This window comes from Phacochoerus africanus, chromosome 16 (assembly GCF_016906955.1).
Source record: "Phacochoerus africanus isolate WHEZ1 chromosome 16, ROS_Pafr_v1, whole genome shotgun sequence".
NCBI lineage: Eukaryota > Metazoa > Chordata > Mammalia > Artiodactyla > Suidae > Phacochoerus > Phacochoerus africanus.
In genome coordinates, this window is record NC_062559.1 from 44,310,865 (window position 1) to 44,328,760 (window position 17,896).

Here is a 17,896-nt window from a genome sequence, read left to right on the forward strand (position 1 = left end):
ATGGCAGACCTAATAAGGGATGCTTTTTTCTTCCATTCCCTCCCCTAAGGTTTTACCCTAGAGCTCCTCGTCCTTTCCAAGCTAGGGCTCAGGACTTGAAGTATGCTCTAGCCCCTGACCTCACAGAAACTAGAAATGAGGATAGGAATGACCTCATGTGTCAGTCTGCCAACTGAATTAGCACGTTTTACATACAGATAAGCCCCTTCCTTTAGTTGAATTGATTGAAATGCTGCAGATAAGAATGTCAGCCCAGAATCAGAATCAGTTGACTAGAGGATGTTTGGAAGGACTTGTCTGACACTTTTCATTTTTCTTCACATAATCATTTCAAGGTGTTATCAATCTGCAAAAGCCAAAGCAATTAGATTTTCATGAACTACAAAATTCCTCCCTCTCCAGCATAATGACTTAGAATTTAAAATGGTATCATGTTTCTTTTCTAAGAGTCCAGTATTTAACTCTGTGCAATTAAATATAGGACATTTTTGGCATCATCCCTGGACCAGAAACTGGCTTTGCTTCTCAGTCTCTTCCAGCCTGAATGTATCCCCTAAGTCAAGCCAAGTGGTCCAGCTCTTCTCTAGAGCAAGTTGGAGAAAGAGGCCTTATGGAGAGTCAGTGTGATTGAAAATACTTGTTTTGTTAATCATTTCTTGAAATAAATAATAGCTGTATTTTTTATTTAGCCCACTAATACCTCAAGGTGTGTAGTAAACCTACTTTGAAACTTAAAAAAGAATTTCACATACGCTTATAATAGCACTTATTTTTGCAACACACATTTTGCTGGAACAGCTATTTCTAGAACATCTGCATCTTGTTTGCTGCGGCATCATTATTGCCGCCTGTTCTTGGAACCAGTACATCGAAGATTGGCTCTGTTGGTAATACAACCTTTGCATATCATATTGGACATCCCTATGTGGTCATCTGAACTAAGGGAACTAGCTGAATATCAGAGAATTTATGGAAAAGAAATACAGACTGTGGTAATTGCAATGTCAGAACCATTCCAAACTTAAAAAAAAAAAATCCTAAGGCTGAATACTAGGAATGTCTGGCAGGTTTTAAAACTAGATAACTTCATTTATCTGGAAAAAAATTGGCTGGGAATATTAAGGATTTATTAGAAAAACCACTATTATGGTATTACTGGAAAATTCCAGAATTGTATTTAGAACTTTTAAAAAAATGTCTCTTAAATAGGTTCTGGATCCAGTCCTTCTATGCTAAGGGCTGACTTTGCCTTGTTATTAGAGACCAATGTCTCAAATAGCAAAGACCATCTGCATTGCATGTTCAGTCAGTGCTGCGGTGACCCCACGTGGGACTCAAGAAACATGAGACGCGATTCTCCTAAAGGTACTTAAAACTGAAATGAAATTAGAGCAACACATATGGAACAATGATCTAAAACACACTGTACATTATTATTAATAAACATATATCTAAGATTTACTCATGTGCAATGCACTATGCAAAATATTTTCATGAATCACCTAATTTAATCCTTGCATGTGGTAGTGAAGGAGGAGGATACAGAAACTAGGAGTCAGGAAAATAAACAAATGTGCCCATACCACATACTTGTGGATGGTGAAGCTGAGCTTCAGACATGTCTGCAAATAAGCACAAAGCTACTGCTTTTAGCTCCTGTGTTCTGCCTCTTAATGCACATAGCACAGCATCAGCTCTTGGTGCTGCAGGGATTCAGAGGGGCAGGAAGTCAAGGACACGAGGAAGATGCCTTTTCTCCTTACCCCACCCAAAGTGTTTTTTGAAGTTTTATGTTTTGAGATTTGAAGTTTATGGGATGCCCAGAGTGGAATAAGGGAGAAACCAGCTGTTTGCTCTTTGACAATTGGGAAACAGCCAGAAATCCATCTCTGTTTCAGGAGCTGTCGCTGCTGTGCCACTCTGGTTTCATGCTGGTGGGGATTCCTCCCCATAATACTCTTGGAGGGAAATCTGAACCTGTACACAGCATTTCTCAACCTTTTCCTATGAAATGGCAATGTAGCACTGTGCAACGAGAAGAAACTCGTTGAAAACAGACATAGGCAATAGAAAGCAGATAATCACCAGGTAGAAGCACTGTCAGGGGAAGAGACAGAATGGATCTCACAAAACACAGAGTCTTCTTCTGTTCCTGCCAAATACCTATATGGATATCAAGGCCATAAGTATGCCAGCCTCTTAAGTCATGACTTATCTTCAGAATGAAAAGTTGACACCAAATGAGAGGCAAAGTCATATTTATTGCTGGCCCTACTATGGGCCAGCTCTTTCAACCACTTCGCAAAACAAGTCTTTTTATCCTCATTTTAAAAATTAGAATATTAAGGCTTGGAGAAGCCCCAGGCACCCAGCTGCCTTCTACTGTTATGAATCAACAGTGATTATTTAAAGTATTTTTAAGTGTAACCATAGCAATAGCTATTGAATCAACTGTACTGTAATAAGCAGCAGAAATATCTTCTATAAAATAGTAACTGCCATTTACATTTACCTCCTAAGAAAGATGAAATACCCTGGTTGAGTCAATCTCTGAAACCACATCCTGGGGACATCTCAGGCCTTGTTGCTGAGCTAAAGCTGGCCTGGTGGGACAGGAACAACTTGAGATGTCCCGTATATGCAGACGCTGCCAGGATGTGGCTGTGTCCCTATAGCATTCGTCTTGGCTCCTAATAGAAATGGCATTTAACTGCCAAGCTCCTGCTCCTGATTGATTTTTCTCTTTTTGTATCTGCTTTGTGATCCAGCGTTAAATGATAACCTATTTATTACTGACAGCCCTTATTCCCCAGCCCAGCAGTCTCCCAGGTGATCTGCTCAGCTCTGGTTTTCCCAGGCATCATCAGCTGTATCTGTGGCTCCAGTAACTCTTGTGTTTGTCTGCAATTGCTCCAGGCAGATGTCTGAAAAGCACCCACTGACAGATTTATGGCTGTCATCATCCTCTGAACCATCCTCCACCCCCACTCCCAAACTGTATCACACTTGTGGCTGAAAGCGCTTGAGGTCCTCTCAAGCACATGCAAAGCTAAGCCATGAGTTGCAGTGGCACCCTGCCTGCCTGCTCTCCCTCTGCTGTGTTTCCTCATAAACCTGGGCTCCTCAGCAACACACGTTCCCCTGGCCCGGTTTCCTCCCAAGATCTGGAAAGAGTTGGGTCTCCAGGCTTTTGAAACAAGATTAAAAGCTCTCTTTTGTAGCACTCTCGGAAAAACTCCTCAGAGGAAACGCGGTTGGCAGGTAGAAAAACCGGGACCTGTCTCCTTGAAAATCACAGCTGTGTTATCTTTTTCCTCCACTGATCGCTTCCAGATTATCATTCAGGGCAGCCAGCCAGTTAGCCAGCCCTCCGTGTCACCAAGCCTGGCTCTGGCAACAGCTCATTTCTCCTCTGAAGGGAACATGTTTGAAGATGTGTAGCCCGGTGCTGTGCAGAGCCCAGGGAGGGAAAACGTGTGAGTGAGTGTGCCCTCACCATGGCAAGTCAGCGCACGAACGGGAATCGAGAGCTGGCGAAGGCAGGAAGTTTACCAAAGCCTCCAGACAGGGCCAGACACAAAAGATTCCTTTCTCAGAGGAAAGAGGATTGAAACTGCAGGGGAAAACAAAATAAAAACACACCCCGTGTGAACCTTGCAGTGATGAAATGGGCTGTTGAGAACAGAACCCTTTATTCAGTGTCTCCCGCTTGCCTTTGGCGAACAAGTTTTCTGCAGAGCCCTGCTGGAAGCATCTTCTTCCTCAGGATTCTCTGGCACCTGGCTACGACTCAGGTCTGACCTAGAGGAGTGATTAACAAGTGGCAGCCACCTCTTCATGACTTTGGACAAACAGCCCTCACCATGACTTCTCCAGACAGATTGGTCAGACTGAGACCTTGGTTAGTCCAGAGTCTGTTCAATGAAGTTCTTTAACCTGGCAGAATTGTAGGAACAGGGCTCATGGGAGGAAGATTCGTGTTCTAATCCCTGTTCATGATGACATTGCAAACAAATTGTGGGCCCAGGAAGTCATTGTTTTGGCCAGAATCGTCAGGAAATTGACATGCACATACAACCCAAGCACGTTCTACACCTTCTCTGGGCTGGGACTCCACAAAGCACCAAGGACAGTCTTACCTACCTTTGATCAGCAGCAAGCAAACTGTGCCCTGGGGAGTACCAGTGTCACACAGGGTGTTTATCATCTTGTCATAAAGATAGGTTCCTACCACTTAAATAAGCTTAGAAAATGCTTCCTTACTTGGAGAACAGACTTGTGGTCACCAAGGGGGAGGGAGTGGGATGGACTGGGAATCTGGGATGAATAGATACAAACTATTGCCTTTGGAATGGATAAGCAATGAGATCCTGCTGTATAGCACTGGGAACTATATCTGGTCACTTATGATGGAGCATGATAGAGGATAATGTGAGAAAAAGAATGCATCATGTATGTGTGACTGGGTCACTTTGCTGTACAGTAGAAAATTGAAAGAATACCGTAAACCAGCAATAATGGAAAAAATAAAAATCATTTGGAAAAAAATGCTACCTTAAACAAAGTGGAACAAGCTTCATTACTGTTGGGCTCTTCACAGAACTTAATATGCTAATACATTTGTTAGCAGCATTTGCCAGTTTCTCTACCCTAGAGCTCTTTTTTTCTTACAACATAGTTCTTAAGATTTAATTGGACCCCAGTGATCCAAGGCACAGAGTCTGGTAAGAACTGCTCTAGGCTCTCAGAAAAGAGATGGTGGAGACCTAGGGCCATAGTCCTTTTCCGAAAGGGACCATCCGGTTTTCTTTCCCTTGGGGAAAGTGTGTCACTGCTCATTGACCCTTATCCCAAAGTGTGTGAACTATTACCGGAACATTTGTTGGTCACCAGGGTGAGCACCTGAGTGAGTCATGCACAGCCTCATCATATCTCATAACAACCTTTGGGGGCAGTTATCACTCTCCTGTTTTTGAAGGACAGTAAAAGTGAAGCTCAGAGATGTTAACCTCACAAAGAAATGGTGCTTTCGAAGTCTGTACCTCGAGGGACAAAGATTCGCACCCTGCAATCAACAGCAAGAAGTCAACCATCTTTCCTTGGCCCCGTGCTCAAGATGAGCCGTGAAGACCAAGCCGTCTCCAAGAGAAAAATGCCTAGTTGCCTGATACTTAAATTTCCATACTTTGAATGCAAAAGAGCACGGTCATTTCACCCTAAAGTATTTCCCCAAAACATGCCTGATTTAATAAGGCTGCTGTACCTCTGCTTATTAACTAGGCCTTTTCACCAGATATGCAGAAGACAATATCCAGGATCTTTCCTCACATAGCTGCAAGAATCAGCAGGATAGCCACACTTCAAAGACAGCAAATACTTACTCTTTCCTTGGAAACATAGACGTTTCCTTAAAAATGAGGTCCTGGTTGAAACTCCACTAAAAATCAGTCCCTAATAATTCTTTTCTGAAACATTCTGCAAACTTTTTATGGGGGTTGCTTTGGCATGGCCAGTATTTTTTCAGTGGTGTCAAGGTTTTGTGCTTACCTATTCCTATTAAAATTATATATTTTTGCAGTTCCCAATAAAACTCATTGTATGGTATGCTAGAATAAATCTCAAAATCTCCCTCAAGTGCTAGAAACTTTCAGATATATGTCTATTAAAATTTTATTTCTTGAGCAAGTTGCATGGGTGCCAAAATATGCATTTCATTGCTAGAATGGTCTAAGTCCACAAAGCTGTAGTGGAACCATCAAGGAGCACTGATTTGTCCATCACTAAACATCCACATCCATCACTTTCCCCAAGGAAAAGAAAACCGGATGGTCCTGGGTGATGGGTTTGGATGTTTAGTGATGGACAAATCACTAAAAAGGAATTCTGATGTGGCTGTTAATCTGGGTATCCCCTGCTTCTGAAACACACTAGGCATTCAAAATGCATTTATTCAGTTGAAGCTGTTATCCCAGGAATAGAAAATCAGAATTTTTTCTCCTTAGAATGACCAAAGGTTGTTTTGGTTTTTTGTTCTTTGGGTTTTTTGGGTTTTTTTGTTTTGTTTTGTTTTCTTTTCTTTTTGCTTTTTAGGACCACACCTGCAGCATGTGGAAATTCCCAGGCTAGAGGTCTAATTGGAGCTATAGCTTCCATCCTACACCACAGCCACAGCAATACCAGATCTGAACTGCATCTGCAATTTACACCACAGCTCATGGCAACGCTGGGCCCTTAACCCACTGAACAAGGCCAGGAATCAAACCCACAACCTCATGGTTCTTACTCAGATTCGTTAACCACTGCGCCACGACAGGAACTCCTCCGTTTTGTTTGTTTGTTTCTTACCATATCTCCAGATTATCAATAGTCAAGTTGTCTTTTGCCCTTAGAATAGTGAATCATAAACCAAAACTAATGAAAATGATTTTTGAGAGTCTAAAATGAATAATTTTTAACTCTACTGTTAAAGAGGCAAAACAAAGAGCCTGTAGGTTAAAAGGGGAGGGAGACAGGTTTCAGATTAACCTCAGAAAGAACTTCCTAGCAGGTTGTTTGTCAGTGCAACAGGATCTCAGAAGATAGGTTCATGGGGTAGGGAGTTCTTTGGCTCTGGAGGTATTCAAGCATTGTCCAGATCAGTGCTTCTCCGAGTGTGACACCCAGACCAGCAGCATCACCATCCCCTGGGGACCTGTTAGAAATGAAAATCCTTGGGCCCCATCTAGCCCTATGGATTCAGAGACACTAGGGCTGATGCTCAGCAGTCTGGGTTTTAACAAGCCTTCCAGGTGATTCTGATGTCCGCTAAAGTTGGAGAAACTGACTTAAACTATCACTTGGCAGGAATAATACAAAGAGGATATAACCAAGAGATGAGTGATTAGACTGGATGACCATTCAACCCTGTAATTTCACGAGCCTAATAACGTTCTTTGGCCTGCACGATTTCTTTTTAGAAATGAGGAACCAGTGGCCTCCCAACATCAATGGCCTCCCAACACTCAGGCAGCACTGAACCCTTGGGCAACACTGAATTATGTAAAGGAGCTGAAATTTATTATCACAGCTGTCGTAAACCCTGACAGTCAAATCTCCTAAAGAGCTTTTTAAAAGTGTCAATGCCTGGCCCCCCAGAATCTCTAGAGACAGGGCCCCAGGTCTGCCTTTACCAGGTGCTTTCACATTAATTATCTCACTTAGCGTCCACCATAGTCATGTGAGACAGATATTATTACTATGTAATAAATTCCCCCTGTTTACAGATGAAAACTGAAGCTGTAAGTGATTGAGTGACTTGTCCATTTTCACAGAGCCAGGAAGTGCCTGGACTGGGATTCAAACCCAGATCTCAATACCCACACTTTTTCTCCTCCACACACATCTCTCCTCCTTCCCACTTCAGAGACTTTCCTGATGCATGTGGTCCCCCAAGCCCCCATGCTGCCCTCTGACCACACAGGTCTTGTCACAGCAGCCCCCAGCTCATGCTCACCATTTCTGCAGCTCTCCGCCTCTCTGTACCCTCTCCTATATGAAATCCTGGAGTTGGGTGTTTTAATCCCTCACAAAGATGCTTTCCATTGGCTATCCTCCAGCCCACCCTCCATGAGCAAAAATAAGAGGCTCTATTTGGGTTGTGATATGAGGGCAGCCAGAAGGCTCTTAGAAGCCGCCTGGGCACTGATAACTAAAATCCTACTCTTCTCTCAATTAGCTGTTTTCATCCCTGAAAATGAAAGTGGCCCTAAAGGAGGTGCACATTAAGTTGGTCACAGCCAATGATGTCTTAAGAGTCTGAATTCACGAATTAGATCTTCTTCAACTCGAAACAGGTCTCTGTGTGAGGTCGAGGAACAAAGGGGTACCAAGCAAGCGAGGAGGACTGGCTTTGAAGGAGGCGCAGGGATGGAGGGAACAGCCCAGAGCACCATGGGAAGTACAGAGGGCCTGTGGAGGGGGCCCCACGAGCATGGAAGCCGTCACTGAGAAGGGAGGGATGACAGCAGAGACAGAACCTGCCAATAGAGGATGTGCTGAGGGAATCCCACCCTGGGCAGTTCCCCCACGCTCTGGCTGTTTACCCTGGGTCTTCACTTGCAGGCAGCAGGGGTCCAGAGAGGTGAGGCAGCTTGCCCAAGATCACACTGAGCAGGCATTGGCAGAGCCAGACCAGCTCCCAGACGTCTTGCTTTTCTAAAGGAATGTGCCTTGACATGGAACCGGACCAAAGTCAGTGGGAAACTGAGGAAAATTAAAGAAAGAGGCCACGCACATCAGTGGCTACACTAATTTGCTGGGATAGAATATAAAGTACATTCTATGTGACCAAAATTTTTTTTTTAATTTAAGAGGAAGATAGTTCCAAAGGTCTGTTTCTTATCAAAAGACGAGTGACAAAGAGACCACAGGATATTTTCAAAGAACTGTACAAGGTTTAACTGCTTGGTTCCCATCCATTTTAATGATGTAGCCAACTGCTAAAACTCTGTATTTCTTTGAACGGGTCCTGAGGGCCCAAGAGTCCATGAAAAAGATACAGAAAGAGAAACAGTGCCTGCTTTCCCAAGCAAGGAGTGCAGGGTCACAGAGCTATTTGCAGTGTCTCCTTAAATGCTGCTTAGGCCCCCCCTCACTGGTCTCACAGGAACACGTTTTGCCTGCATTTGAACTATCTGTTCTTTAAAAGAGATTAAAAGACATAGCAACCATGTCACATGTGTATCCTGATTCAAATAACATTTATCCTGATTGAGTAAACATTTATTTTTGAGACAATTGGGAAAAATTCTATTATGGTCTGAATTTTAGATGATACAAAGGTTCTTTTTCCTTTTTGTTAAATGTAATAATGACTTTGTAGTTATTTTTTTTAAATGTCCAAATATTTTAGAAGCTTATAGAGGTAGAAGTAAAATGACATGATGTCAATGTTTTAAAGTAATTCAGCCAAAAAGAAAGAGGGGAGGGAAAAGGAAGAGCTCAAGCAAATATGGTAAGATCTTAACTGGGTAAACAGACTTTTGTGTATGTTAGAAATTTTCTAAATTATAAATCCTTATGCAAATACGTGTAAACATGTAACCCTGCTCTTATAATTACTCCTTAGAACAAAGTTGATATCAAAAGTTTCATATGCGAAAAGCATGTTAGACCTTATCCAGTTCACTCCACCCATCCCTGTTTCCCAGACCAGGGCTCTGTGATCGCAGCAAAGCTCTTCCAGTCCTTTAGTGGCTTAGCCAGGACTAAAATTTGGGTCCTTCAGACTCTTAGACTAGCGCTTCTACACCAAACCACCACCAAAAGTGTAAAAACATTGCTTTCAAGTTCTCTTGTGGCGCGGCGGGTTAGGGATCCAGTGTTATCATTGCTGTGGCTTGGCTCACTACTGTGGCTTGAGTTTAATCCCTGGCCAGGGAACTTCCACATGCTGTGGGCACAACCAAAAAAACAAAAACAGGAGTTCCCATCGTGGCTCAGTGGAAACGAATCTGACTAGCATCCATGAGGACGCAGTTTCCATCCCTGGCCTTGCTTGGTGGGTTAAGGATCCAGTGTTGCCGTGAGCTGGGTCTGTGTAGGTCACAGACATGGCTCAGATCTGGTGTGGCTGTGGCTGTGGTGTAGGCCGGCAGCTACAGCTCCATTTGACCCCTAGCCTGGGAACCTCCATATGCCATGGATGTGGCCCTAAAAATACAAAAACAAACAAACATTGCTTTTATATCCTTGAGTTATTAACTCTGGGACAAGGTACCTCACTGCAATTATTTTGCAGAAGTGAATCTGTTGAAGGGACCCAGGAACACCTCCTTTCTCATTCTGAGTAAATTTTTGCATTAAATGAGTCTCTGCCATTCTCCCCAGGCTTACCCACCCCATTAGCTTCCATTCTTCCTTTAGGCCCCAGGACCCCCGTTGTCCAACCTCTTTGCATCTTTTGCAGGTTTGGAACTCATGCCACATTGTTGAGGCATCTGTGTCCAATCTCCAGTACTTAGCTCTGCCAGCTGAAATCTGGCGTGGTTTCAAAGCTCAGCACAATTCAGCCACCTTCATGAAGTCTTCCTACCCCTTCCAGTGGAAGGTGTTTTCTCCCTTCTATGGACACCCCCAGCCCTTGGTTTGAGCCTCTGTTGTAGTCCACACTGCCTTCCTTCTTTCAGGTTAGGCTCATGTCTATCCTACCTTCTGACCGTCTTGTGTCAGGTATGCTGAAACTGTAGTGGCAGAAATCAGAGGGGAAAGAAGGGAGCCAGGACCAAAGAGGCCTGTGTAGAGCCAGAAACTATCCCCAGGATATGGCAAGTGAGGGATGTAGAGCTTTGGGCCAAAATCCAAATGTAATTTCCAATGGGTGAAGAAGACAGAGCTTTTTCTAGCAGGAAGATAAGGATCTGAGAGAAACCAGCTTTGGAGGTGGAAAGGCCAGTAGGCGAGCTTTCCTAGCATTGATAGAATCAAATCAGGTAGCTCAGTAATTGGGCGGCAGGGCAACACCTACCAGGCCCTCAAACTGGGAAGCTGGAGAGGGCTAAGCAGGACGTCAGCTAAGAGGTCTGGGTCAAGGACAAGTTCCTACCTGTTTAGAAGGGTCGGAAGCTTGGATAATTACCATTACAGGAGCACAGGACTGATACAGAATGCAGAGTATTTGCTGCAGAACAGTGTGAAGCAGTCTTCTGGAAAGTTTTTCTAAGACTAGTGAAGAACTGAAGGAGTCCTGCATCTTTTTTTTTTTTTAAATCTGCTTTTGTTTAAAAAGCCAGCATTCCTCTGCTTCATAGGTGTTCTGCATTTGAGGTGTAGTGAAATCTTTGCTGTTCACCAGATGTAATGTTTTAGTTCTTACAGACAGGGTTGGTGGGTAGGGGAGGTCAAGCAAAAACTAACGTTGAAATTATGAAACAGCAGCAGAGTGAGTGAATTTTAATTTATGTTCATTGTTGGTGGTTTAAAAAATATTCCTGGAGTTCCCACTGTGGTACAGCAGAAACAATCCAACTAGTATCCATGAGGATATGGGTTCAATCCCTGGCCTTGCTCAGCGGGTTAAGGATCTGGTGTTGCCATGAGTTGTGGTGTAGGTCGAAGACATGGCTCAGATCCTGAGTTGCTGTGGCTGTGGCATAGGCTGGCAGCCACAGCTCCAATTCGACCCCTAGCCTGAGAACTTCCATCCATATACCACAGGTGTGGCCCTAAAAAGAAAAAAAAAAATTCCCCCCATGTAATTATTGTGAACACTTTGCTTTGTGGTCACTGTAACATTTGGCCGGGGGGTCGGGGGACAGGGGAAAAAAGTAGCGATAGTCCATATGTCCCTGGCATCTATTCAGAGCAGTGTGCAGAATGTAATGCTCTTTTGTAAGAAACGTTTTATGATTTTTAAAATAAATGTAGTGAACCTAAATAAATAAATAAATAAAAACACACTCAAGGAAATACACAGAATAATATTTAACCAAATATCTGGTGGCCCACCCAAGTTGATATATAAAATTAACCATCAAAAATAGTAAACAGGGAAAGTCTCAACTAACTTCAGGAACTGGAAGACTGATGATAGGCCTTATACCTGGATGAAGGTGCAGGTCCTGATGTGATACTCCCATGGTCGGGAGAGAATTGACTGGGGGGGCAGGTGCTGGACCTAAGGCATGGCTCTATCCCTTCCCAGCTTCAGCGTTCTCCTCTTCAAAATGGGACATCAAAAAGAAGAGTACTGCAGGCACATGGAGAGTACTTGATAAATGATAACTGTTATAGCTAGTATCCAGTTTGACAGTCGGTGAATTTCTGCTGGCCATAGACACAAGCAGTAACTGCTACAATTAATTACACTTCACTTGGCCACAGCTAGAGCCCAGGAAAGAGTCTGGCTTTCTCCAACAGGTAGTACAAAGGTATCATACAGGGATAGTCACTGTATCATTGGTTGTAATAATGGAAAACTGCAATTAACCTAAATTGCTAAGAGCACCAGAATAACTAAATAAAAGCAAGTTGTAGAAAAGAATGATCTTTTTTTTTTTTTGGAGAAAAAAAAAAAAAACATTGTCATGTTCATTTACACACAGGTGCAGGTGCACACGCACACACATACAATGCTTTAGATGTTTAGACAAATACCTAGGTAGATTCCCACATAATATAACAATGGTTATGACTTCTTTTTTTTTCTTTTTGCCATTTCTTGGGCCACTCCCACGGCATATGGAGGTTCCCAGGCTAGGGGTTGAATCGGAGCCATAGCCACCGGCCTATAGCCACCGGCCTATGCCAGAGATGCAGCAGTATGGGGATCCGAGCCGCGTCTGCAACCTACACCACAGCTCACAGCAACACCAGATCCTTAACCCACCGAGCAAGGCCAAGGATCAAACCCGCAATCTCATGGTTCCTAGTCGGATTCATTAACCACTGAGCCACGACAGGAACTCCAATAGTTGCGACTTCTGACGAAGCTTATATACTTTTGTTTCATTTGAATTGGTAACAATTTAATGTATTCATTTGTAAATCAATCAGCCAATAAGTAAATGAATAAATGAATGAATAATTGTTCTGCACCCATTTCTAATGTGTAGGGGTAGTTTTTCCACACCACCAAGCAGTTCTCCAACACCAGCTGGATGTCCTGTCATCAACACGATTCTGACACCATCTACCTAGAGATAATATCAGATCCCACAGATTAAGGGCTCAGTCCTACAAGACAGTTCCCACCCTTCAGATGCCAACTGCAAGGCCAGGTTGTTATGTGTGCTTTTTTGACCCATTGACTATAGACTGGAGGTTCCAACCGCCCCCTCCTTGAGTTCATTTTTTTCTTTTTTGCTAGAGGAGCTCACAGAACTCAAAGAACTGTTGTACTCACTAGATTACCAGTGTATTATAAAAGGATCTAACTCAGGAAGAGCCAGAGAGACATAGAGCAAGATATGGGGAAAGGTTGCTGAGCTTCCATGCTCTCTCTGATCAGGTGAACCTCACCAGACTTCCACCTGTTCATCAGCCCAGAACTTCTCTGAACTCCATCTATTTGGGGGTTTATGGAGGCTTCATTACTTAGACATTGATAAATCATTGAACTCAGTATCAACCCCTCTCTCCTCAGAGCTCAGGAAATGGAACAGAAAGTTCCAAACTTCTAATCCCAAGATGGGCTCCAGGGAGTTCTCTTATGCACAGTGGGTTAAGGACCTCTCATTGTCATTGCAGCAGCTCAGGTCGCTGCTGTGGCACAGGTTCAATACAGGAACTTTCACCTGCTGTGGGCATGACCAAAAAGTAATAAATTAATAATATCCACAAGATGGACTCCGCTGGCAACCAGCCCCATCCTTATGTGACCTAGGGGCCTTCCAAAAGTCACTCATTAGCAGGAAAAAAGACACCATCATTCTCATCACTTAGGCAATTCCAGGTGTTTTAGGAGCTTTGTGCCAGAAATAGGATGAGGACCAAATATATATTTCTTATTATAAATCACCATATCACAGTTAAAAAGTCAATTAAAAGAATGAAATCTTAAAATAAATGAAGAGACAGTAGCTATTCACCAAGGAGGCTAACACTGAGGAAGCCAGGCGAGGATGGAAAAGTGTTGCTACTGGGAGATATGAATGGATGAGTCACCCAAAACTCAATGAAGTCGCTTCAGGAGGCCTTGGAGTGTCAGCAAGTTCATGCCTGTGGTTACATTCTTCTCTGTGTCACCAGGAAAGCCCAAAAGGAAGACAACAGCTTTGGGTTTAATGCTCACTCCTTCTCGGAACCACTGAGGCAGCTCCACTGAGCCACAGAGAGAATTCCCAAGGGGCACTGGTTACTCTAACACCTGCCTGGATATAGAAGGAGACACAGGGTTGTCTTCCAGACTTTGCTCAGTAGTGGGAAGCAGGTTTTTCTGGGATGTTGTCTGAGGACACTTGGAGAAGAAGGAAGGAGCTGAAGGCTGCAAAAGAGAAGCCCAAAAGATTGGAGATAAGAAAGCCAACACGTGGATTCAGAATTGTGTTCCCCCAGGAAGAAAAGCAGGAGAGGCTCTGAAGTGAATTGTAAAAGAAGGGGACTTGAACTTCACTAAAAGAGGAATGCTAAATATTCCCAGGTTATGTTTTAGGATGAGATGAAACTCATAGCTTTGTGACTTAGAACAGGAGACTGGAGGAGAAAAACTTCTTAAGAAAATTTATTTTTCCTGTGTAATTGAACAAGCATGTTGCAAATTTAGGAGATACGAAAAAAAAAAACTCATTGAAGGAAATAATACATAAATATACTGCCCAGAGGTAATCACTGTACACAACTTTGGTGGGTATACTTCCAGCCTTTTATTTTTATAAATGTGTACATGTTGTTATCAGAGTGATACAGTATTTACTGTCTTACTACCTTTTTTCCCCGATGTAATAATACATCATGAAAATATTTCTATTCAAGTAAATCATCTACAGTGTGAGTTTTAATAACTATGTAGTATTCCATGATATAGGTATATTATAATTTATCTGCTAGTTCCCCATTATTGGATATTTATTTCTCTCTTTTTAAATTTATTAATACTATTAATGTTCACACATGCCTCTTGTTTTCTTAGAGATTTCCTAGGTGAATGAGGTATGAACAGGTTTGCAGTTTTCCATCAACTTGCCCAGTTGTACTTCAGAAAAGAACCAGTAGGCACTTCTACCACCAGGGGTAGGAAAGTGCTTTGCCTTCCATCCTTCCAAACTCATCAAAATTGAGTATTAGCATTTGCTTTGGGTTCGGGGATGATGGAGAGAGGAAGGAGATAAAGAAGAGCAATTTAATAGGGAGAAAAGAATTTTAGTGTAACATGGAACCCAAGGATAGGAAGCAGAAAATCTCACTCATGTGCCCTCCAGAAGAACAAACGTAGTTACTGAAGGCTGATCGCGGAAATATCTTATTTACAGAAGACCTTGACTGGTCTCCTGATCAATGAACATCTGCCAAGAATCTCTCCCATCCTCAAGCCAATGAACTTACTTCTCCGGCTCTGGCTGGACTTCTCCCTCTTTGTACTCCTGACCCATGAATACGGCCAGTCCCAAACTTTCAAAAGTAGCTTGCTACAGTTTGCATTTTCCAAATGGCATTTCCTCTGCTCTTCCTGAATAAACTTACTTTCTGGTAATTCGAGCTTGCCTCAGTTTACCTCTTAACTTAGGTTGACACTGAGATCACATCTTTAATAGAAGACTTTTAGATAAAATAGGATTAAGCCCTCTGTTTATTCTTGCTATGATTATGTACTATAATAACACTTATTTCATTTGTGTATTTGAGCTGGATTATAGCATTTTGAATGCCAATATTGGACCCATAAAAAGGCAGCTGTTCTTTTGAGCTGTTTATTCTCTTATTAACAAGATTGGCTGATTTTTATATTAAAACTATATTTATTTTATTTCACTTTTATTGCCAATGTAAATTAAATGGGTATTTTTCTTTGCATTTATTTAAACTTTATTTTTGAACACTTGTGCATAAGATATTATAAAATCCAGTTAACATTAATCAGGTCCACATTTCTCAAATTCTTATTTGCAGTAAGTTAAATATGTATGTGTATGTGTATACTTTGGACTGTTTCCATAAATTTTTAGTGAGAAAGGCAAAACTGGATATTTATATCAATCCTATTCTTTTACTGATTCATAGAAGTTCCAACGCAATATACAATTCCTATTCATCTTCAACAACCATGCAAATATTTGTGTCAAACAGCCTAATCAGAAGGCATGTATATACTTATTAGGTCTTCTTATATTTTTACATATGGCAAAGTTAGGAAACCAAAGAGAACAGTCTCTCTATGTGAAAATGCTTCAGGGTTAACTTGATAAGGGCTGAATAACTCCTCCCTCTTGATTATTGTTCCAGTATTTTTAAAGAATGTTTTATAGCTTTTTTCTTGTAGTAAAATGAAACTGTAATCGTATGTTACTGTTTCTCTATTGGGTTTTTAGTTAACTGTGCCAACATGTAAGTGAGGGCCTAAATTTTCAGCTGGCCTCAAAAATTGTGCCTATGAGTTGGGCCAGTCAATCATTATATTTCTAAGGGCCAACAGCACTTAACCCAAATAGATAAGGTTCATGATAAGTCTACTTACTAAATAGATATTGTACAAACATTTGGGATTAGACAAGCTGCAAATAATTCCAAGACTAGACTAGCAAATTAGATTTTTGCTCCAAATTAAAAAAAGAAAAAAATCAGTGTGAGAAGATGGGAGAGCAGCTCTACATTCTGCCATCATCTTGTAAAACAGCATAAACAGCTTTCCCTTTCTTTCAAGTTTGATTTTTATAGTAATTTAACCACCATAATTCATGGGCAAAGAAGTGATTTCCGTAATTCTTATGGTTCCAAAGCCAAGCAGATGTGGTTTTCTGTTCCAATGTGATTTTCCACATTCATCATTAAAGGTGGTGCTTCACAGCCCGCCTTCTTCTGGAAAGGGGGGTGGGCTCTCCATGGAAGGTAGAAGGTCGTACCTTACACTCTAGCAGGACAGTCAAGGCCCTTCCTGCTCCCTTAGTCCCCAGCCCACTCCACTGAGATCCCAGCTGTCTGGGGCTTTGGAAGAGGCATGAAAACGTTCTGGCTCCCAGGGGATTCGTCTATAAAATGAGGGGATTGGATTCAACACCTAAGATCTCTCCCAGCTCTAAATGCTATAAAGTTGTTAAAATCCCATGGCGTAGATAATTATATTCTATATAATAAAAGCACATTAAGTTCACTGTAAATTTTAGCCTTACTACAGATGACTCAATCAAACTAAGACAGATTTTCAACTTGTGATACTCACTCCAGAGAATCATGTATGATATGTTTGTCTCTACAATAATTTGGCATTAGTATTTCTTCTCGGTAGAAGCTAAAAATCAATCCCCTAAACCCTCAAATTATTAATGAAGTACTTAATGTAATGTGAAATAAGCAGTTTTTTTATTTGCTGCTTTAAAACTAGAAGATTAATATTTTCATGTTGTATATGGGATATTGAAATATCACACTTCATTTAGCTTAAATAATATACCACACTTATTATAAGAGAAAGTAAATTTTCTAATTCACTACCAAATATTCTCTGGGTTTTTTTTTTAATTTCCAACCCAGTCACATTATTATTATTATTATTATTATCATCATCATTATCATTATTTTTCTTTTTAGGGCCATGCCCGCAGCATATGGAAGTTCCCAGGCTAGGGGTTGAATTAGAGCTGCAGTTGCCAGCCTATGCTGCAGCTCATGGCAACACCATATCTAACCCATTGAGGCGGGGCCAGGGGTCAAACCCACATCCTCATGGATACTAGTGGGGTTCATTTCCACTGAGTCACAATGGGAGCTCCCCAGGCACATTATTTTCTGAAGCAATTTCCAAAAAAAAAAAATCAAAATCTAACTCCATTCATTCGCTTTTCCTGTTTAGCAAATCTCCAAGGGATTTTGTCTCAAGGTGAAAATTTTAAAGAGTAAACAACAAATCCAAAGAAACTTTTTCAAAAGCTTCACTGACAAATAACTGACAAATATATATTTAAGATACAAAATATGATGGTTATATATACATGTACATTGTAGAATGATTACTGAGATCAAGATAATTAACGCATCTATCACCTCATATAGTTAATTCTTTTTTTTTTTTTTTTGTCTTTTTGCTATTTCTTTGGGCCGCTTCCGCGGCATATGGAGGTTCCCAGGCTAGGGGTCGAATCGGAGCTGTAGCCACCGGCCTACGCCAGAGCCACAGCAACGCGGGATCCGAGCCGTGTCTGCAACCTACACCACAGCTCACAGCAACATTACAGAACCCACTGAGCAAGGCCAGGGGTCGAACCCGCAA